Genomic DNA, 23,219 nt, shown 5'->3' on the forward strand with positions numbered 1-23,219 from the left:
TGAGACTACAAAGAATCTTGCTGTTTCACGGCAGGAACAAACTACCAAATAATTAGACAGTCTACGTAATAACTTACTGCCAGATTCTTTTTCTGCTCAGTTGACTGATTTCTGCATAAACCTTGAGAAGATTTGCTCCGCTCTCAAAGCCAATAAATACAAGAAATTTCAATGGGATGCAATGGACGACTGAAAGGGGTCAATATACCCTTGAATGGTTCCTTCCCAATGCCCTAAACATAAACAAGTTACATTGATCAATCTTCCTCAGATGACTCATTGGGTGAAGAGCAATGTCCGTCAGCTCCAAATCTTCTTCTACCTCAGATTCTGCAGCACCTTTTTTAGATCTGTGCCAGTCCATAACCCTGTTGCGGTGCCTTTGGTCCTGTGGCTGTACCCACCATTGCAATTCAGAACGTCCAGTCTGCATCACACGGTCCTACCAGCAACAATTAGTGATAATACGGCAATAAACAATGGTGGTATTGCTTTACCAATATTCAATCTATCTTGCAGGACACCTACCTCACGTGAGTTACAGGTCCTACCACATGGATTATCATTTGTGTCAACAGTTTCATATAATACCTTTAACACACACATATATCTAATTTTTTCTGCCTACTTAAATTGAAATTATTTTTTTCTTCTTCCACAACAAAGCTTTCATCGGACCCTTCTATTGTTTCTAAGAGATCTAGTTGGTGCCCTCTGGGCTCCCTGGATTCACAAATTGCTACATTTGAGAATGCTATTATGCATGACCTCATGCAACTTGAGTCTGTTCCAGTCCACTAGTTTTATAACCTCTTTAAAGTACAACAGCTTTCCATTTTATCTCTATCTACTGACCCTAGTATCATTATTAAGCAAGTGGAGGGGGGGGGGGGGAGTATTATTATCTTGGACTGCTCAGCATATATTACAGAGGTCAACAGACAGCTTTCAGACATCCAGTATTATAAGCCCTATTCAGAAAGCCCCCTACTACAGAACTCTATTCCACAATCATCTCTCTCGTGCAAGTGGCATTAGAAAACTCTTTTCTCACTACTTTAGTTTCTTCTTGAGAAACATCCAGTAGTACCCACCTTCAAAATACTTCCTAAGGTCCATACATCCTTGGTCAATCCAGCAGCCCATCCTATTGTGGCTGGTATCAATTCTATCTTGGAATCTTTGTCTAAATTTGTTGACCTGTTTTTTGGCATCCATTTGTGTCCCAGATTCCATCATATTATATGGGACACTAGCCATTTTATTTCTTTATTAGGAACAATATTATTCATTTCCCTCCCTTTTTTCTTGGTCACTTTGGATGTTGTATCCCTGTATTCTAACATGGCCCAGGAAGATGCCATTGAAGTCATGGAACACACTTTAAATCAGAGGGAACCTTCGTGTTAGGTCCCTACATCTTTTCTAGTGATTCTCATATGCTTAATCCTTACACACAATATCTTTGTCTTCCTTGATATTTACTACTAACAGATCAAAGGGGCAGCAATGGGTGCTACAATGGCACCCTCCATTGCTTTCCTCTATGTGTCTCACTTTGAATTCACCTTTGGGTATCCCTCTTCTTTCAAACATTTTCTCCCCCCTGGCTTCGTTACATACAACATGCTGCTTCATTTCTTGAGCCATCATCCACATTCCTGGCTTGATAATATCCCTGTAGGACAATTCTTTAGACTCAGACGGCTTTGTTCCACTCAGGAAGATTTTATCTCTAAAGCTACAAGTATGATCACTCGCTTCAAGGCCAGAGCGTATCCTTCTCATGTTATTAAACATTAGGGATGTGAATCGTTTTTCAACGATTAAAATTATCGTCCGATAATGTTTATATCGTCTTAAATCGTTATAGAACACGATACAATAGAAATTCTAACGATTTATCGTTAAAAATCGTTAAATCGTGTTAGTGCGCACTAACTCGAGTTAGTGCGCACTAACTCGATTTAGTGCGCACTAACTGAAAATGATACAAATAAACACTTTCCAGGTCACTGAAGGTCAGTTAGGAATGAATATGTGTTCCTATTGGCTGGCTGCCCTCTTATCTATTGATGTTACCAAGGTTACCACTGAGGTGATGGTTGGGGGGATGGGAAATGGAACTGGAAACTAACGAACACCAACAGAAAATGAAACAAAGTGTTCACACTTCCCAGGTCAGTAAAGGTCACTTAGGAATGAATATGTATGTATGTATTCCTATTGGCTGGCTGTGCTCTTATCTATTGATGTTACCAATATGGTTGGGGGGATGTGAAATGGAAACAGTTGGAAGCTTGACAAAAAAAGTAATGTAATGATCAACACTCACCTGACTAGAACTTGTTTGTTTATTATTTTTGTTAGCAGGCACCTGAAATGCTAGTGCATGTTGAATTTGCCAATCACTGTGCATTTTAGAAAGGTGGTCCTGGCTGGAACTGTACACAGTTCAAATATATGTAATTGATTGTTGGTAAGTGTATTTTTTAAGTAGCCACACTGGCACCAGTATGTTTACTTTTCCTCCTACTTAACTCACTAGCTCAGCTTTGTAAGAAGGGCTTCTCTGCTTGTGTGTTGTTTTTGTTTGGTGTGAGGAGAGCAGAAACATCAGATCTTTATTCAATCTACTACAGTCATCTCTTACAGTGCCCTATCCCTATTAATACCAGGAGTGTTGTGATCTTCCTGCACACAGTGCCCTAACCCTGATACCAGTCTGAAACAGCTCCCTCCCTGCATTACTAGTGAGAGGCTGGCTTCACAGACAGGGGGGGAGCTGCCTGACCCTCACTCCTGACTTCCCCCATGTCCCAGCTAGTGAATGGTGTGTGGGTGAGGGGGGGGGGGGAGGATGGTGAAATCTGAGACAGCTCCCTCCCTGCATTACTAGTGAGAGGCTGGCTTCACAGACAGGGGGGAGCTGCCTGACCCTCACTCCTGACTTCCCCCATGTCCCAGCTAGTGAATGGTGTGTGGGTGAGGGGGGGGGGGAGGATGGTGAAGTCTGAGACAGCTCCCTCCCTGCATTACTAGTGAGAGGCTGGCTTCACAGACAGGGGGGAGCTGCCTGACCCTCACTCCTGACTTCCCCCATGTCCCAGCTAGTGAATGGTGTGTGGGTGAGGGGGGGGGGGGAGGATGGTGAAGTCTGAGACAGCTCCCTCCCTGCATTACTAGTGAGAGGCTGGCTTCGCAGACAGGGGGGGGAGCTGCCTGACCCTCACTCCTGACTTCCCCCATGTCCCAGCTAGTGAATGGTGTGTGGGTGAGGGGGGGGGGGAGGATGGTGAAGTCTGAGACAGCTCCCTCCCTGCATTACTAGTGAGAGGCTGGCTTCGCAGACAGGGGGGGAGCTGCCTGACCCTCACTCCTGACTTCCCCCATGTCCCAGCTAGTGAATGGTGTGTGGGTGAGGGGGGGGGGGGGGTGGTGAAGTCTGAGACAGCTCCCTCCCTGCATTACTAGTGAGAGGCTGGCTTCACAGACAGGGGGGAGCTGCCTGACCCTCACTCCTGACTTCCCCCATGTCCCAGCTAGTGAATGGTGTGTGGGTGAGGGGGGGGGGGGGGAGGATGGTGAAGTCTGAGACAGCTCCCTCCCTGCATTACTAGTGAGAGGCTGGCTTCACAGACAGGGGGGAGCTGCCTGACCCTCACTCCTGACTTCCCCCATGTCCCAGCTAGTGAATGGTGTGTGGGTGAGGGGGGGGGGGAGGATGGTGAAGTCTGAGACAGCTCCCTCCCTGCATTACTAGTGAGAGGCTGGCTTCACAGACAGGGGGGAGCTGCCTGTCCCTCACTCCTGACTTCCCCCATGTCCCAGCTAGTGAATGGTGTGTGGGTGAGGGGGGGGGGGTGGATGGTGAAGTCTGAGACAGCTCCCTCCCTGCATTACTAGTGAGAGGCTGGCTTCACAGACAGGGGGGAGCTGCCTGACCCTCACTCCTGACTTCCCCCATGTCCCAGCTAGTGAATGGTGTGTGGGTAAGGGGGGGGGGGGAGGATGGTGAAGTCTGAGACAGCTCCCTCCCTGCATTACTAGTGAGAGGCTGGCTTCACAGACAGGGGGGAGCTGCCTGACCCTCACTCCTCCGGGGTATTGTGATCTTCCTGCACACAGTGCCCTATCCCTGATACCAGGGGTGTTGTGATCTTCCTGCATGCAGTGCCCTATCCCTATTAATACCAGGAGTGTTGTGATCTTCCTGCATGCAGTGCCCTATCCCTATTAATACCAGGAGTGTTGTGATCTTCCTGCATGCAGTGCCCTATCCCTGATACCGGGATGTGTGCAAGAAGATCACAACACCCCCGGTATCAGGAATAGGGCACTGTGTGCAGGAAGATCACAACACCCCCAGTATCAGGAATAGGGCACTGTGTGCAGGAAGATCACAACACTCCTGGTATTAATAGGGATAGGGCACTGTGTGCAGGAAGATCACAATACCCCTGGTATCAGGGTTAGGGCACAAGTTCTAGTCACATTGACTAATCACATTACTTGTTTTGTCAAGCTACCAACTGTTTCCATTTCCCATCCCCCATATACTGTCGGTAGGAAACTTGGTAACATGAATAAATAAGAGGGCAGCCAATAGGAATACATATTCATTCCTAAACTGACCTTAACTGACCTGAAAAGTGTCAAATTGTATCATTTTCAGTTAGTGCGCACTAACTCCCAGTTAGTGCGCACTAACTCCTGTTAGTGCGCACTAACTCGAGTTAGTGCGCACTAATCGGAAAAAAAACGATTTTTAACGATTTTTTAACTAAAAAATCGTGCCTAAGACGATTTTCTTGCCCTGCCACACGATTTCTATCGTTAAGACGATATGGAAAACGATTCACATCCCTATTAAACATGCATACAAACGTACGTTAATAGAGATTTGCTGTTCCTTCCACAGCCTGAGAAGTCCTCAAATACACTAACCTGTGTCCTTCCCTTTTCAAATTGTATTTCTATGGTCTGCTCTACAATCCGTAAATACTGGCCCATTTCGTGTCCACACTAAATATTTTGCTCTCCATCATGCTTTGCTTTCCACAGGGGAGGCTACTTATGGGACCGCCTGGTTTCCTCAGAACTCTGTTTCCCTCCTGCAGCTGCATCACGACAGTCAGGACACTACCCTTGTGAACAGTGCTCAGTACGCCTCTCTCCTTTTTCTTTCTCCATCTTTACCATCCTATTTCAGCTAAAGCCTATAGTTTAAAAGCATTACTCAGACTGCTCTTCCACAGGCGTCATTTATGTTATTCTATGTCCCTGCCCCTTTATCTACGTTGGGAAAAACTGAAAGAGCATTACATACCAGGATTACAGAGCAACGCTCATGCCTACCCACTGGCAGAAACATTTACACACCATCTCTGATCTTAGGTTTTTTGTCCCAGGGAGAGGAGGGGGATTTCTCTACACATCTCCTTTGCTGCAAACAATGTGGGTATTTGAACTGCAATCTCTTGTCCCATCTGGCTTAAACAAAGAAACTGAATGGCATCACTTCTGCTGGCATCCTTTCCTTTGTCGAAGTTCTGCTTTATCACATTCAGTTTAGGACGTCTAGTCTGCTAGTACTCTAGCTTTGATTGGTTGCTGTATGTCATGTGTCTTTTCCTTGTTTGGCTCTTAATTTGGGGCCCTTTCGCTGTATATCAGGATGCCTTCAGTCGGTGCACTAATGATGTGGTGTACGCCCTTCACATTGAAATAATTGACAACTGACTCTGCTCCTCTTCGATCGATCGCAGCTCTGTTAATTTGTTTACCTGTTTCTTATTTTTCTTGCAGATGTTTTAAGTGGCATGAATGACCTGTTCTGCTTTCTACAGGCTACTCTGCCTTAGGCTTAAATACTTTCTGCATCAGGTATGTTTGTACTGTAATGCATCCTCTAATTTCCCATTAAGATTCTACACAGGTTTTACTCATGCACTGCTTTTACATTTATTTTTTCAGCCATTTTCCCCGATGCTGTGCACAGTGCTGGCTGAACCCTGGCATTCTACCTTTTCTAGCACTTCTTCATTTGCTACTTCAGATATCCAACTACAGTTTTGTTTTCCTAACTGGAGTTTATGTATCCCTTTTATGCAATGTCATGTACCTCTTCGGGGTCCTATGAAGCTTACATATATGTGGATATGACCGCTAATTACTGGGCAGTCTTTAGCATGTAACATTTCTATCATTAAGTGCCTTTTATCCTTTTTATACCATCTTTTTCCTTATATTCGGACTAGTGTTCTTAAGCCTGCCTTGGTGTTTACTTACCGTATCATCCTCTAGATATGCAATATTTGTGTTTCCAGTGCAATGTCAGTTTCTTTTAATTTATGTTATTTATTTACATTTTGTTCTAGAAACTATTATGGGTCCCTCCTGATGCAGCCCCACCGGTGAAACACAGGCGTGTTGAAAGGAATTGGATTGATATGAATCTGTTAGCCCGCGATTGGATGCACGTTTTTGACGCGCTATTACCCCTTACTGAATAAGGGGTAAAGCTAGCGCGTCAAAAACGCGGGCTAACAGTGCACTCCGCCGGAGCGCACTGTACTGTATTGGCCTGACAGTGTGGCAGTTACAACCCTAAACAGAAGGCACATAGGTAACCTGCATGATGCAGCAGTTACAACCCTAAACCCCTTGCTCGGCAGATTGGCTGGGCTATTTCTTTATGTGATGTTATTTACTATTGGGCCACTATTCAACATGTTTGTCCGGCTAAGTTAAAGAGGTAGATCTGGGAATCATCAGAATAAAAGTGGTACTGAAAGCCATGGGAAGGGATCAGAACATGGAGGGAAGAGGTGCAAATAAAAACGAGAAGAGGGTCCAGGACAGAACCTTAAGGCACATCACCTGATAGTGGTGGAGGGAGAACCACCAGAAGATACAGTAAAAGTCCGATGGGAGAAGTAAGAAGAAAACAAAGATGCAGCAGGGTCCCCAAATCCAGTTAAGTACAGGATGTCAAGCAGTAGACAATGTCAAGCAGTAGACAATGTCAAAAGCCATGTATTTTTTTGCTCTTATGTTTAAATGTTACTCAAAAAGTTATACAATATGTTACTCAAAAAAGTTCTTTGTTATATGTAATTGCCCACAAGCAAGCTTATTCAACTGTTCTCTGTAAACCGATTTGATTTACATATAATGTAAGAAGATCGGTATATAAAAACCATAAATAAATAAATAAATTAAATAAATAAAAGCAGTGGATAAATCAAGGCTGATGAGGAACAAATAAAGGATTTTGGCCTTGGTAACAAAGAATTTGCTGGGCCCTTTGGCAAATGCATTTTCTGTGGAATCTAGAGGGAGAAAGCCAGACTGAAGCAATCCACAATGGCTTTCGATTAAATAGAGTCAAAACAGTTGAGAAAAATGGCACATTCAAGCAGTTTGGATGAGTAAAGGAGGAGGGAGACAGGATGATAGCAGCGCAGGAAGAGTCAGATGAGGTTTTATTGAGGAGTGGTGTGATCACAGCAGATCTGAAGGGAGAAGGGATAGTCACAGTAGCAAGTGATTGATTGAAGATATGACATATGGAGGGCAAACTGCAGAGGAGATAGAAGTGAGGAGCCAGGCATGAGATCGAAGGAAAAAGTAGTGAGTTTTGAGGAGAGAAGATGGGTGGTTTCCTCCTCCATCAGAAAAGGAAGAACTTGTGGCAGGGCCAAAAGAAGGGGAATTGAATGAAGTGGGAGTAGAGAGGGCAGTCTGATGAAGAATTCACAATCTTGTCATTCTTTTTTCAAGGAAGAAGTCACCCATAGTGTGAATGGATGGAAAGCGGATGCAATTTAAAGAGGGAGGATAGTATGGCAAACAGGCAGCAGGGGGTTGGAGGCAAGACTGTTTGTCAGATGGACATAATGTTCCTTGGTAAGTGTAATAGCAGACCAGAATAAAGTGAGCATAGATTTGAAATAAATGAAATCAGCAAGGGAACAAAAATTCTGCCAAAGACGTTCTTCAGTGTGGGCCCAGGAATGTAGAAAGTGAACTCTGGAGGTGGGCCAAGGTTTGGATTTACAGGATGGAGGAGGAGTGGAGCAAGAATGTCCAAAGCAGAGAAGATTAAACTGTATTTTGAATAAACTGTCTCATGAAGAGAATCTGACAAGTTGGTGGAGGAGAGGAGAGATGAGACAGTACTGGAGAGAACGCCATAGCAAACAGCTAAGATATTCCTAAGTGTTGGTGGTGATTGGATGAGACTGTGGGGGAGAGTTATTATGAACAAAAGTTATCAGATGATAGTCAGAGAGGGGAAGAACAGAAGCAGAGACGTCTGAGAGAGTGCAGGTGGAAGCAAGAATTAGGGCAAGGCAGTAGCCATGCTGGTGAGTAGGAGCAGTAGTGCATAGTTTGAGGTCAAATGAAAAGCTTAAGGACATAAGAACATGCCATACTGGGTCAGACCAAGGGTCCATTAAGCCCAGCATCCTGTTTCCAACAGTGGCCAATCCAGGCCATAAGAACCTGGCAAGTACCCAAAAACTAAGTCTATTCCATGTTACCGTTGCTAGTAATAGCAGTGGCTATTTTCTAAGTCTACTTAATTAATAGCGGGTAAAGGACTCCTCCTCCAAGAACTTATCCAATCCTTTTTTAAACACAGCTATACTAACTGAACTAACCACATCCTCTGGCAACAAATTCCAGAGTATAATTGTGCATTGAGTGAAGAAGAACTTTCTCCAATTAGTTTTAAATGTGCCACATGCTAACTTCATGGAGTGCCCCCTAGTCTTTCTATTATCTGAAAGACGAAATAACCAATTCACATCTACCCGTTCTAGACCTCTCATGATTTTAAACACCTCTATCATATCCCCCCTCAGCCGTCTCTTCTCCAAGCTGAAAAGTCCTAACCTCTTCAGCCTTTCCTCATAGGGGAGCTGTTCCATTCCCCTTATCATTTTGGTCGCCCTTCTCTTTACCTTCTCCATCACAATTATATATTTTTTGAGATGCGGCAACCAGAATTCAAGGTGGGGTCTCACCATGGAGCGATACAGAGGCATTATGACATTTTCCGTTTTATTCGCCATTTCCTTCCTAATAATTCCCAACATTCTGTTAAGAAGAGGAACTTTAGGGATTATCAACATGGAGGTTAAAGTCCCCAAGAACAAGGATGGGGAAAATAGTTCAAGGGAGAAAGAAAACCAGGAATCAAAGTCAGCAAGGAAAATGGAGCAGGACTTATCGGGGGGATGATAAATAACAATTACCCAGAGTGAAAGCAGGGTGAATAGATGGATGGCGTGGGCATTGAAGTGTTAGGATTTGCTGCTCGTGGGTAGGCCCCTTGAGCCGCTGGACTTATCACCAATCCCACCAGTAGCTGGCCATGAACTTGCGGAAGAATGCCACCAGACCCCTCTCATATGGCATGGGATGCTGCTATCACTGCTGATCCTCTGATCCACCTTAGGTGCACGCACGTCAGACTGCACACTAGTCAAAGGGTCTGTGGCGGGAAAATACCTGTGGCACCCAACAATGATGTCAGTTCCTCAGCCCTATGTAAGGGCTTCCCAGACTTCCCCTCCTTAGTTCATCAATGTGTCTCCTGCCTAGCAGAATGTGTTGCTACAGCATTCCTGAATTTCCAGTCTCATCTTGCCTTGTCTTCCCATCCAGCCTCATCCAACTTTGCCTTTCAGTCCAGCCTCTTTCAGCCTTGACTTCCAGCCCAATCCATCCAGCTTGTCTTCCTTGTTGTCTCATGAGGACATCCTTGTTGATGCAATCATTTTGGCCCTGCTATGGTTCCTGCTTCATCAGTCCCACATTAACTGGGCAATGATGCAGATTACCAGATGAGGCCCTAATTGTCATGAAGAAAGTATTACCAAAGTCTCTCCTGTAGTACCTGTGGCCTGGACTGTCACCCAGAACTCTCAGACCTGCCGTCACAGTATACCAACTTTGCTGATGTGTTCAGTAAATGGCAGGAAGAGGTCCTGCTGCCTCATTGCTCCTATGATTGTACCATAGACCTAATCCCAGGTAAGGTTTCACCTAGAGTTTAAATGCTTTCTGCTCTGGAAACAGGCTTTATTCATCCCTCTTCCTCACCTGAAGGGGCTGGATTCTTTTTCATCAGGAAGAAGGACAGGTTGCTACATCCCTACATTGATTATCATAGTCTCAACACTATTACTAAAAAAAATGTATATCCGCATCCCTTGACCTGAGAGCTCTTTGACCACTTCCAGGTTGCACAAGTATTAACGAAGTTGGACCGCCGGGGAGCGTACAACTTTATATGAATCCAAGAAGGCGATGAGAGGAAGATCGCCCTTAAAACCAGTGAAGGACATTATAAGTGCCTGGTAATGCCCTTCGGGTTGTGCAATGCCCCCACTGTCTTCCAATTTATGGTAAACAAGATCTTCCAGGACTTGCTTACTGTCATGTGGTGGACTATCTAGAGGATATCCTGATCTTCTCAGTCATTGTCTGAGCACCGACACCATGCGAAACAGGTTCTTCAAAGTCTCCATGAGCACCATCTCTACACTAAGTTAGAGAAGTATATCTTTGAACAGGAAGAACTCCCCTTTCTGGGGTTTATCATCTCACATCAAGGCACTTGGATGAAGCCAGAGAAAATAAAGGCCTTATTAGAGTGGACCTAGCCTATAGACCTCAAAGAGATACAACGCTTTCCTGGATTCACAAACTACTACATGCAATTTATACCTGAGTACTCCACCTTGGTGGCCCACACATGGCCCTCGCAAGAAAGGGTTCAGACACCAAGAACTGGACCTCGGGTGCAATTCAGGCCTTTGAACAGCTAAAGAAGGAGTTCATCTTTGATATATGCTTTCATCATCCAGATCCATCTCATCCATTCATTCTGGGGGTAGATTCCTCTATCCTTTGGGTAGACTCTGTCCTCCTATAGCATAACTCTAATGGTACTCTTGTGACTCACTCCTATTTTTCAAGGAAATTCTCTCCAGTCAAGAAAAATTATACTATCTGTGATTGTGAGTTGCTAGTGTCAAGCTAGCCTTGGAAGAATGGCAACATCCGCTGGAAGGGGCCGAATACACAGTAACCATTTATACGATCACAAGAATCTTGAACATTTGGCACAAGCTCAGAGGCTAAACCCCAGGAAATCCCGCTAATCTATGTTTTTTTAATCGATTTGATGTTGAGCTGCAATACTGGCCTGCCGACAAGAACTGCCAAGCTGATGCTCTCTCCCGGTGTTCAATACTGAGGGGAAATTGGAATCCCCACAGCACATTATTGACCCAGCCAAGATTGTGTTGCCTCCCAGCAAGACGGTGGTACCCCAATGTTTACATCTAAAGGTTCTTGAGTGGGGGCATGATTCCCATCTATCTGGTCATCCTGGTGTTACCCAGACATTGGAATTAATCATACAACATTACTGGTGGCCCTCAGATGAAGACTGATGTTCACATGTAGGATCTTGTCCTACATGTACCATGCATAAGAGTGTCAGAGCATAACTGTGGGGATTGTTACAGCTGCTGCCATTCCCCATGGAACCCTGGACCCATGTGGCTACAAATTTTGTCTTGTGACTTTTCTCTCTCTGGCAGCAATACCACCATATGGGTAGCTGTGGATAGATTCTCAAAGATGGTGCATTTCATCCCTCTTCCCAGACTCCCATCTGCACCCAAACTAGCTAAACTCTTTGTGCAACACATCTTTTATCTGCATAGGCTATCACTTCACATACTCTCAGACCGAGGGGGTTCAGTTTACAGTGTGATACTGGAAAGGCCTGTGCAGAAAATTTAGAAATACATTGGATTTCACATCTGCTTACCACCCTCAGAGTAATGGTCAAACTGATTGGGTGAATCAAAGCCTCAAAGCCTTCTTGTGGGCTTACGTGAACCTACAACAAGACAATTGGGCCTCTCTTAATGCATGGGCAAAGTTTGCCCATAACAATTATGTGAGTAGCTCCACAGGATCATCCCCCTTTTATGTCATCTTTGGGTGATATCTTCGTGTATCCAGACTGCTCCCTATCTCTGACAAATTACCAGCGGCCAACCTGACAGGACAGGAGCTTCAAGAACTTTGGCAAAAAAAAAAACCCCAGCTTCTTCTGAACAAAGTGGCAAAACATTCTAAAGAACAAGCTGACAGGAAACACCATCCTGCACCTTAACTGCATCCAGGATGCTTAATCTGGTTTAGCACCAAGAATCTGAGACTCAAGATGTCCTCTATGAAGTTCGCTCCATGATTCATAAGACTCTTTCCTATTGACAAGCAACTCGGCCCTTTGGCATACAAGCTCAGACTACTACCGTCTATGAGGATTCACAACATATTCCATGTCTCTCTGTTAAAACCAACCATCCAATCTTGGCTGGGTAGACTGCTCCTCCAGACCATTAAAGTAGCCATCAAAAAAGGTACCCAATTCAAGGTACAAGAAATTCTACATTCGTGTAAGGTCTGAAATCAACTACGGTACCACATTTCCTGGAAGAACTATGGACCTGAGGAAAATCCCTGGAGAGCCAGCTGCTAATCAGCAAGCTCCTCAGCTACTCAAGGACTTCCACAAAAGATTCCACAATAAAACTGGGCTCTGGAAAATGGAGAGGGGGCTTTGGAGGGGGGAACTGATAGGATTCACAGCTCGTGGGAAGGCCCTGGGAGCCACTGAACTTACCCCTGGCTGTGAGCTCATGGCAGGACACTGTCAGGCTCCCCTCATGTAGCATAGGTCACTGCCATCACTAGCACTCCTTCAGTCCTTCTTAGGTGAGCACGATGGACTGTGCACTAGTTAAAGAGCCCACAGCGGGAAAATGCCTGTAGTACCCACTGATAACATTAGCCGCCTCAGCCCTTTATAAGGGCTTCCCGGACTCCCCCTCCTCACCTTAGCAATGGGTCTGCTGCCTAGTCGAATGTGTTGCTACACCGTTCCTGCATTCCCAGCTTCATTTTCCCTTGTCTTCCAGTTCAGCTTTGTCCAGTCTTGCCTTCCCGACCAGCGTTGCCTTCCTCATCCAGCCTTGTCTTCCAGCCCAATCCATCCAGCGTGTCTTCTTTGTTGTCTCATCCTTTTTATCTTCTGTGTGTTCACGTCCACCCTCGGTTTGTCGCTTCAGAACTTGACCTCTTGTTTGGACCTGACTACACTTGCCCGCTGCCTGCCCTGGCTTTGGCTTTCCTCTGACTCTCGTAAGCCTGCTGTCTACTTTTTCTCTGGTGTGTCTCTGGAGTCTAAGTACAGCCTATGCCCTAGGGACCCACCTAAGTCCTGCCTGCCTCCAGAATCCAAGGGCTCAACGTGTGGAGGAGGTGGTTGGTAAAGATGAAGCTTCAGACTGTGCCACTACAGGGTGCATTTGGACAGCTGCTGGTATAGGACTCGTGGGCTCACTCTTCAGGCTGTGCCAACTATGCCACAGCACTAAGGTCTCACACACCTACTAGCCCTTACATGAGAAAAAAAGTGGGCTTGAGGTAGAAGAAGCAGTTGATATGCGCCTGACATAGCCACCACAGCCTACCGAGTGTTGCATATGGGAGAAATGATAACTTTCATGACAGAAAGCAGCAACAGAAGAAAGTCCTCAGGAGATAGCCAAGACTCGGTCAAAACAAAAAGATGGCATGAATGAGAGGTAACGTTTTACATGCACAATCAGAAGTACGAACAACACAGTACATGTCAGTGAAGATTTGATGTGATTTGGAGTGAGGATGCTACACCAAGATGAAATTTGTACATTGTACTCTCAACCTAGCTTGATGCACTCTCTACCTTTCCTCACTCCAAATCACATCAAATCTTCACTGACGTGTACTGTGCTGTTTGTACCTCTAACTGTGCATGTAAAAGTAACCCCCAAACCCTAGACCACCAACAAAACCTCACCTAGAGTTACTAGTTGACCCTCCTAAGGTGGTATAAATAGTTGACTAATAGGTGACCATCCCAGAGGCTCTCTCTCTCTCTCTACTCTCCTGCCCAAAACACGATTAGCAATAAACATCACAAATTCCATTTCAGGCATATCATACACCATAACACCAGGAAAAAAGCTGTAAAATATGATAACATGCATTATGCTATCGCTATAACATTAAACACCCCTCATTTTCATAAACTCCACCCAAACACCTCTCTTTTGACTAAATTTTTAAAATTTGCATACATATCTCACGTATCTAACGCATGCATTATGGCGTTATCGCAGGCATTAGGGCCCTAACATGATTTGATAAATGACACTGTAAATTTGCATTGGATAATGAATGTGTCAATTAGTCAGAGATTCTGCAAACTACTGGGATGTGTAACTAGTGCAGCTAGTTAGACAAATCTAGAATATATGTTTTTGATTTTATATCAAAGTATTGCCACAGGAATGATTTCTAAAGAAGCAAATATTTCATGAAAATGGTATCTGTTATTTATGTTTTCCCTACAGAGCTTTTGCCAAATGTAATGTTACAAATATATTTTCAAAACAGATTTTTTTTCAGCTTGTATTCATGCTTTGATATTAAATATTTCTGGCTTAAATAAATAAAACATGGATGTGAATCTTTATTCAGTCAAGAAACTCTCCATCTGGAAGAATCAGTAGTTAAAATATTACACTTACTTCTCAGGCTCTGAACTGAGACAGTGGTGCAACCACTGGTGGGAGCCACAGAACATTTTTGACAAATACACTCTTTACCATTAAAGGTCACTCGGTCACCGGGAGGAAAAGGATGCCTACAAGAGAATAAACAAATTGTTACTTAATACTGTCTTCAGCTCGATTGTTTAAAATATTTATTTTATTTCCATGTTTATAATCAGTTCAATCCAGGTTACTTGGTGGCATACAAATTAACATACATATTAAATTAAAATACAAACTGTAAAAATAATAAAAACAATGATATAAACTAAGAATAATACAAAATAATGCAAAAATACAAACAAAAGATCATAAAAAAATTGAGGCCATATTCAGTAGGCCATTTAGTGAACAAGTTATCCAGCTAAGATTAGTCGGATCACTTGTCCCGTATATTCAGAAGCATAAACGTCCCATTGAATATACTTGCTTAAAGTTATCCGACTAACCATAGCTGGATAACTTTAAACATAACTGGATATTCATTTGAATATTGCTGGTTAGCTGTATAACTTTAGACTTAACCGGATATATTAAAAAAAAATATATCCCGATAAGTTAAGTTCCATCTTTAAAAATGGCGCGGGCCATCCTGTGCTCCTACCATGTGACAGGGGCCAGCCAATGGCATGGATACCCTGTCACATAGTAAGGGCAAAGGGCCATCTGCGTCATTTTTATTAGTGGCAGCAGATGGCCCGAGAGTGGGAGATCGCTCCTGAGACCCCCACTGGACCACCAGGTACTTGTAAAAAGTTTTTTGGGGGGTCGGGAGGGTGGGGGAAGCTAAGGGATCTGTTTTAAAGGGTCGGGGTGGGTTTTTTGTTTATCAGCTCGGGTGCAGCCGATAAAAAAAAAAACGATCGGACCGCACGAAAAAAATTTCAAGATGTGAATCGGAACCGGAATCGGAACCAATTCCGATTCTGATTCACATCTCTAGTTGTAACACCTGTTGGGTGAGGGCTTGATCTTCAGAAAGCCATGAGCAAAGTAAATTACAATTACAATATAATAAACCTCCCATTCCAAAACAACACTAACCGTCAGTACTCTAACAGTTATAACCCTATGAAAAGGTGACCCTGCAAACATTACACTAGGCCCTAAAACACCAATATCCCTCCTATTAGGAAAACAGAACAAACCAAGCTTCTATGGATTCCTGCAAAGAAATGACACATTAGTAGAATAGTTAACCTCAATTACACATGCAGAACACAGACAGACCCTCACCAAATACAGAATAAAGGATCACAAATTAGAATCAGCAATATGCAGACAAAAACTGAAATGGAAACCCCAAGAAGTCAGACTCTGTATGTAACAACGGAAAAACAGAACCACTATTCTTCATACACAAATAAAAATAAAGAAACACAAAGCATCAATTATAATAGGAAATTCATACTAATAAAAGAATATTTTAAAACTACTGACATATAGAATAACTTCTATTAATTGAAGTCATATACATCTAAAATTTCCCATGCAACAATAAGATATTTCAAAACAGCACACATATCAAATAACACCCAATAACTAAAACTAATAAGAATTTTTTTAAAAAGTCACTGCTGTCCATACCTGAGAACTCTTGATTTCCAGTCACCCTGAAATTGTCGAAGATTAGGGGGCTAGGGGGATATACAGACTTTATCTTCTCTCTCTCATACACACTCACATGTTCATTCTCACTCACACATACACTGTCAGATATACATACATACACACTCTCATACACAGGCTCTAAGACCTTCTCAGCTCCACTCTGGGAGACCCTGCTAGGCCCACCTAAGTCCAAGTGGCCCGAGTCTCTATGCGCTACACCTGGGGGGACCGCGGGCTTCCAGTAGTGAAGCGCTTCCTAGCCTCTGTCTCCTTCTGTGCTCTGCCCCCTGGGGGCAGGTGCTTCCTGGTCCCTACCAGGGAGCCATTCTACACTGCTCCAGGACAAGGGTCCACCTCCAAGCACAACAGCAAGGAGGTGAGTAGGGATATTTCCCCAGTTGTTTGGAGGATTACAGGGGTAGTAGAGGCGAGGAGGAGGGAAAACAAGAGCTATTGGTCAGTCTGCTTCCGGAAGTTGTTACAACCACTGAAGATTTGTGGGGACATACTGCCCCTACATTGGGAAACTGGAGTTTTAACTGAGAGAATCAGGAGTCACTTCTCCTGTTTTTGAAATTTAAAGTGGGCAACCTGGGCTTATGTTCTTTGTTGGGAAAGGTTTGGAAAATAGAGCTTAGATACTCATAATGAAATGCCTCACGTGGGAGATGCTATTGAAGGGCCTAACTCCAACACAACTGCATTACCTAAAGTGAAAGGAGAATTGACTACATTGTCAACTTCTAGCCCTATGGATTGTGATGCCATGAGACCACCAACAGCTATACTTGAAGAGAAGTTAGTTGCTGAGAACTCTCTATAGAATCTGCTGTGGCTTCATCTTTGGCTGTACAGACTGAGACCTTTCCACTGAAGTTTCTGAAGGATTATTGCAGAATGCAGAAAAATGCCCCCCAAATTGTTGCAGTCTAATAGCACCTTGTCTTTCTCCATTAGAAGGGAAGAAAGTAGCTTTACATAAAAGTATTCTACTTCAGATTCTCTAGCTTCTATTTTAGGATTTTCTGGGAAATCTGATTTTAAGATACTGTTATGACTGATAAGAAATCTATTTGGATGAATAAGGAAATGAAAAGTAATTATGATGTTTATTAGAATGGCAGTTGTAGAAAGAGAATTAGTTAACAGGTAATAACTGAAACAAGTCACCACATCAAACAACTAAATCTACATTCATTAAAGATAATTTAAATTTATCAAGGCAAAATGAAAATCTTATAAATCAAGTCAGAGCTAAAAACTTGAGGCTGATTTGCCTTCTCACGAGAATTTCCTCATTTATTAGAACCAGATAAAGTCTACAGAGTTCAAAATATTATGAGGTCTGTAATGAATCTTTAGATTCAAGACAATCTTCTGGAGTTCAAGTTATTACATCAAATAATTTGTCAACAGGAAAATTATTTTTGACATTGATATGGTTAAAAGAAAGAAAAGTTGAATGCTTGGTGGCTCATATATGCACATTTTCCAGGATGTTTCTTGGATAACTCAAAAATGCCAGAAAAGAATTTTGATATTATGTGAACATTTTCAAAAAATTAAGTCTCAGGTTTCAGTATTTTATCCAGCTAAATTTAGAATTATCTTAGGAGATATCAAATAAGTATGGGAGGACAATTTTCAAATCCATGAACAAGTGTAAATTAGTTAAATGAAAAACTGCCCTCCCTCAATATGGCTAACCACATTTAGAGTAGGTGTTCCTGGGCAGACAGGACTTGCTTTTAGCTATATTAATAACAGAAGGAAGTGCAAAAACGGAATTTTAAGACCCAAAGGATAAGGAAGGGAATATGTATAAGCTGAGAAGAAAGCAGAATTGCTTAACAAATATTTTTGCTGAGTATTCACTGAGAAAGGGCTTAGAGCAAGACTACAGAAAACTGCTTCAAATACGAATAGAAATGAGGGAGATCTCAAACAATTTTCATAAGACTGTGTTGATGAGGAGCTAGCAAAACTAAAAGTAGAGAAGGCAATGGTACTGGACAAAATACATCAGAGGGTAATAATAGAATTTAGGGAAATTCTGGAAAGTCCACTGTTTGATTTTTTCAACATTTCTTTAGAGTCTGGAGTGGTTAATAGAAGGCTTGGGGGTTACTTGGATGGATCAGCAGTTAATATCCTAAAAATAAAAAAAAACTTGCTTGGAAAACTAAATGGACTATTGTGGCCTTTATCTGTCTTCATTTACTGTGTTACTATATGCTACTGTGAGACAGGCAGATATGGTTCCTCCACAAAAGTGTAAGAAAGGTGTCTGAGAACTACAGGTCAGTTAGTCTGAATTTGGTGATGAGTAAATTAATGGAACTGATGCTAAAACAGAGGATAGTAGAGTTTCTGGAATCCAGTAGATTACAGGATGCAAGGTAGTGTTACGAATCAGAAGGTGGACCCCTGTTCCAAGGTAGAGTCAGCCAAAAGGGAGTCAACCCCTTTAGGTCTCTACCGTCGGAGGGCAAGGCCTGATGATGCAGACGTTGAATGAAGACTTCACTGGAAGCTCGCGATCCCTCCAGGAGGAGCCCGTAGGGAACCGGCCGCTGGGACTTAGGAGACTCCCTGAAGACTGAATGTGGGTCTGGATGCAGGTGCCTCCTGCAGGTCGTGGAATCCAGATGGCTGGCGCCTCCAGCAGGTCATAGCCAGTCCAGGAATGGGAGTCGAAGAATAGTCAGGAGCCGGCCCAAGGGTCGAATTCAAGAGGAGGGTCATAAGCTGGTCCAGGAGCAAGTCAGGAGAGTGGTCCGAAGCCAGTCCAGGACCAAACCAGGAGAAGGGTCTGAAGCCAGTCCAGGATCAAGCAAAGAAAATCACAACAGCCGGTCAAAAGGACAAAAGCCAAGGAATCAGTCCAATGGGAGGAGGAGCAGAAGCAGGATGAAGAGCAGAACAAAACCAGGAACACGGAGCTCAGGTAAAATCCAGCAAGGTGCCTCAATACCAAGGCAAAGTCTGAGGAGCAGACCTTGCCTTAAATACCAGAGACGAGGGAGGAGTCCCGGGAAGAAGCCATAAGACCTGCACTGTCATGGCCCCTTTAAATCTTATCTTCAGCCGAGCGCGCGGGTCTAAATCAACCCGGAGGGGGAGGAGTCATCCCGGCCATGCAGGGCCCTGCGGCCGGCCTCAGCAGTGGCTATGGCTGCGAGGAGAGCACCGAAGGAAGCTGCCTGCTCCAGCAGGAGCCTCGGAGACAACCCGACGCCGCGGGTGAGCACTTGGTCCAGGCCACAGACCGCCGCAGCCAGTGGCCATGACAGTACCCCCTCCTTTAGGCCTCCCTCTAGAAGGCTTGGGTTTTCCTGGATGTTCAGTGTGAAAATTCTTGAGAAGAGTCTTATCCAGGATTTTCTTAGCAGGCTCCCAAGAATTCTCCTCAGGTCCGAATCCCTCCCATGCTAGGAGGTATTCCCATGTGTTGCCTCGTTTCCGGACATCTAGTACTTCATGCACTTGATATATAGTCTCCACCTCTGGGTTGGGGAACTTCAGGAACCTTCTGAGTAGGCCAAGTGAGGATCAAAGGCTTCAGGAGTGACATGTAGAAGGAGTTATGGATTCGCAATGTGGCCGGCAAGTGAAGCTGGTACAACACAGTACCAAGCTGTCGCAGCACCGGAAAGGGCCCAATATAAAGTGGGGCCAAGCGCATGGAAGGAACTCTCAACCGGATGTGCCTGGTGCTAAGCCATACTTTTTCTCCTGGACGGAACTGTGGTGCTGGCCGCCGGTTTGTCGGCAAATATCTTGGCGGTGTGAGCCGTTTTACGGAGCATGTATTGGGTATGAATCCAGAGCCGTCGCAACTGTACAGCAGTAACTGGGCTGCCAGTGATGGCACCAGCAAAGGCAAAGGCAATGGCGGCCTGGGCTGTCATCCAAACACAATCTGGAATGGGGAGGCCCCCGTTGAGGTACAAGCATGTGAGTTGTGCAAGAACTAAGCCCACTAAAGATGTGTTGCCCAATAGTCCTGACGGGAGTTGACCTACATCTGAAGAAATTGTTTTAATGTACGATTTGTACGTTCTGCCTTACCGTTTGCTTGTGGATGAAACACAGTGGTATAGTCCAGAGAAATGCGAAACATCTTACAGAGATTGAGCCAGTAACGGGCCGTAAACTGAGGTCCGCGATCAGATGTGATGTGCTGACGAACACCATGGAGACGGAAGATATGAAGCATGAATAGTTGGGCCAAGCAAGGAGCAGATAGGAGGGAGGGTAGCGGGATAAAGTGGGCCATTTTTGAAAATCGATCCACTACTATCCCATATTACTGTGTTGCCCTCTGATGGCGGAAAATCCATAATAAAGTCTGTGGAAATATGTGTCCAAGGTTTCTTGGATGTAGGTAACGGCTATAAAAGACTCCAAGTCTTCCCAGTAGGAATCTTGTGTTGCGCACAGGTTGGGCAAGAGTCCCATATGCTCGAATATCTTTGTGCATCTCAGGCCACCAATAATATTGTTGAAGGAGTGTTTGAGACCGAGCTTTTCCCGGGTGTCCAGCTAACTACGAATCATGCCCCCAGGCTAGTACTTTATTATGCAGTCTCTTAGGCACCTCCATTTTACCTGATGGGATGGTAAATGTCGCAGAAAGGGTGATGCAAGCCGGGTCTATAATATGATGAATAGCCTCATCAATATCCTCTGCAGAGAAGGATCAGGATAGGGCATCTGCCTTAATATTCTTGTTAGCAGAATATGTCATTGCTTATCCGTGCTCATATTTTTCTAGGAAATTTTTGTTGGCTGAACGTAATTACTCCATCGGTGGCAAAGAGCTGCTTGCCATTAAACTGGCATTTGAAGAGTGGCGGCAGTGGCTGGAGGGAGCCCAGCATTGTATTACAGTCTACACTGACGATAAGAACCTGGTGTACCTCCAACAGGCCCAACATTTGAACCCGTGTCAAGCTCAGTGGGCGCTGTTTTTCACACACTTCAACTTTGAACTGCAATATCGACTCTCTCCCTCGCTCTCTCTCTCTCTCTCTCTCTCTCGGACCATTAACAATGGTCCTCCAGTGGTTGAATGCAGGAAATACAACAGGTCTGGCACTTATCGCAGAATCTGAAAATGGTATCGCAATTTGCGCTAACTTAGCTCTTCGCACAGGTAATTAGCGCAAATTGTGATAAATGCTATATTAGCATAAAACACGCCCCTTTTGCTATCGCATGCGGTACTTACCGCATTTTGATAAATCCAGGCCACAGTTGGTTCAGAGGGTGGCTACTAAAATGGTCTTCATCATAAAGCATATGTAGACAGACTTAAAGATTTAAACATGTATATGTAATCCCTGGGTGGGATAAAACCCAGATAGTGGACCCAAAGGCACACAACCAAAGATTAGACCTATTTGCTCCAGTTCTCAAGGATAGCTTATATGTTTGAGTGGTCCAGGGCTCCCTATGGGGGGGAACTTAGCTTTTGTGCCACAACTACATACGCCTTAAGTTAATTATAAACAGCACCAATAATCTTTTAAGTCTATGACAGCAATAAACACACTGGAAGTTGAGTGATTTCCAGCTTCATTTACTGATAGTTGATCACATGGATGAAAAGTGTTGTTTACAGTTCTTTTGATATTATATTATATTGATGAATCAAAAATAACTAGATGAACTCAATGGTGTATCCAAAATAACCAATAATCAATATACAATATACACCTCACTATATTTACAGAAAAAAATGTTTTTGAAGATTTTATTAATTTTTATCTTCTATTGAAATCACTTTGAACACTTTATATTCCTTTTCACTATTTTTTTCTACAACCCACAAGTAGCCACACATGCATCTAGCTATAAACTGCCCAAGGCTGGCAGAGATGAGTTCCCCTGCCAGCTAAAAAGAAGAGGAAGAACCAGGGTCCATTAAGAAAGGCGGGAGACATAGATCAAAATAGGAAATGGTGAATGGAATACAGAAAAAATGGAAGTCTGAGATGAATAATGGAAATAATGAAAATGGGAAAAAATAATGGTGAAAGGTAGCTGGTGTTGAAGAAGGCAAGAAAGAAGGTGGGATGAGAAGGCCTGATAGTGGTCTGGAGGGATCAGTGGCATATCAGGTCTTTTAGAGAAGGGGATAGGACAGCTGCAGATCAGGGCTTTAGGGAAAGAAAGGAGAAGGGGCAGCAATGAATCAGGGCTTTGGGCAATTGAAAGGAGTAGGGAGGTGGCCGATTGACCAGGCTGTGGTGGGAAGAAGGGAGGGAGGAGAAAAGAGGTGGCGTAATCAGGCCTGAGGCAGAATCAACCACGGCCTGTGCAGGTACAGAAATACAAGAGAGTTTGGAGGGAAACAAAGTGAGATGAGGTGGGAGAAAAGGTGGTGAAGGGCAGAAAGAAAATGAAAGAAGATGTTAATAGCTGATGAAAGGGGAGGAGGACAAAGGTTTTAAGGTTTAAGGTTTATTGTCATTTATATACCGTTGTCTCAGCATAGCCTTCACAGCGGTTAACATTTCAGTAAAATGCATAAAAGCAATGAAATTACAATCATATTATAAAAGAATTAACAGCTAAAATAATTAAAAGATCAGACATTACAAAACACTATGGGGCGGATTTTCAGAGCCCTGCTCGCCTAAATCCGCCCAAAACTGGGCGGATTTAGGCGAGCAGGGCCCTGCGCGCCGGTGAGCCTATTTTACATAGGCCTGCCGGCGCGCGCAGAGCCCCGGGACTCGCGTAAGTCCCGGGGTTCTCCGAGGGGGGCGTGTCGGGGGCGGGCCCGGTCGTCGCGGCGTTTAGGGGGCGTGTCGGCAGCGTTTTGGGGGCGGGTACGGGGGCGTGGCCACAGCCCGGGGCGGTCCGGGGGCGGGGCCGCACCCTCTGTACCCGCCCCCAGGTCGC

The 23,219-nt window shown here is 44.2% G+C and overlaps 1 protein-coding gene across 1 annotated transcript in view; it reads right to left on the minus strand.

The window, feature by feature from the left end:
• Window positions 1-23,219, minus strand: part of ABLIM2 (actin binding LIM protein family member 2) — a 431,671-nt gene that overhangs the window by 248,909 nt on the left and 159,543 nt on the right. The window lies entirely within an intron of this gene.

This window comes from Rhinatrema bivittatum, chromosome 1 (genome assembly GCF_901001135.1).
Source record: "Rhinatrema bivittatum chromosome 1, aRhiBiv1.1, whole genome shotgun sequence".
NCBI classification, from domain to species: Eukaryota; Metazoa; Chordata; class Amphibia; order Gymnophiona; family Rhinatrematidae; genus Rhinatrema; species Rhinatrema bivittatum.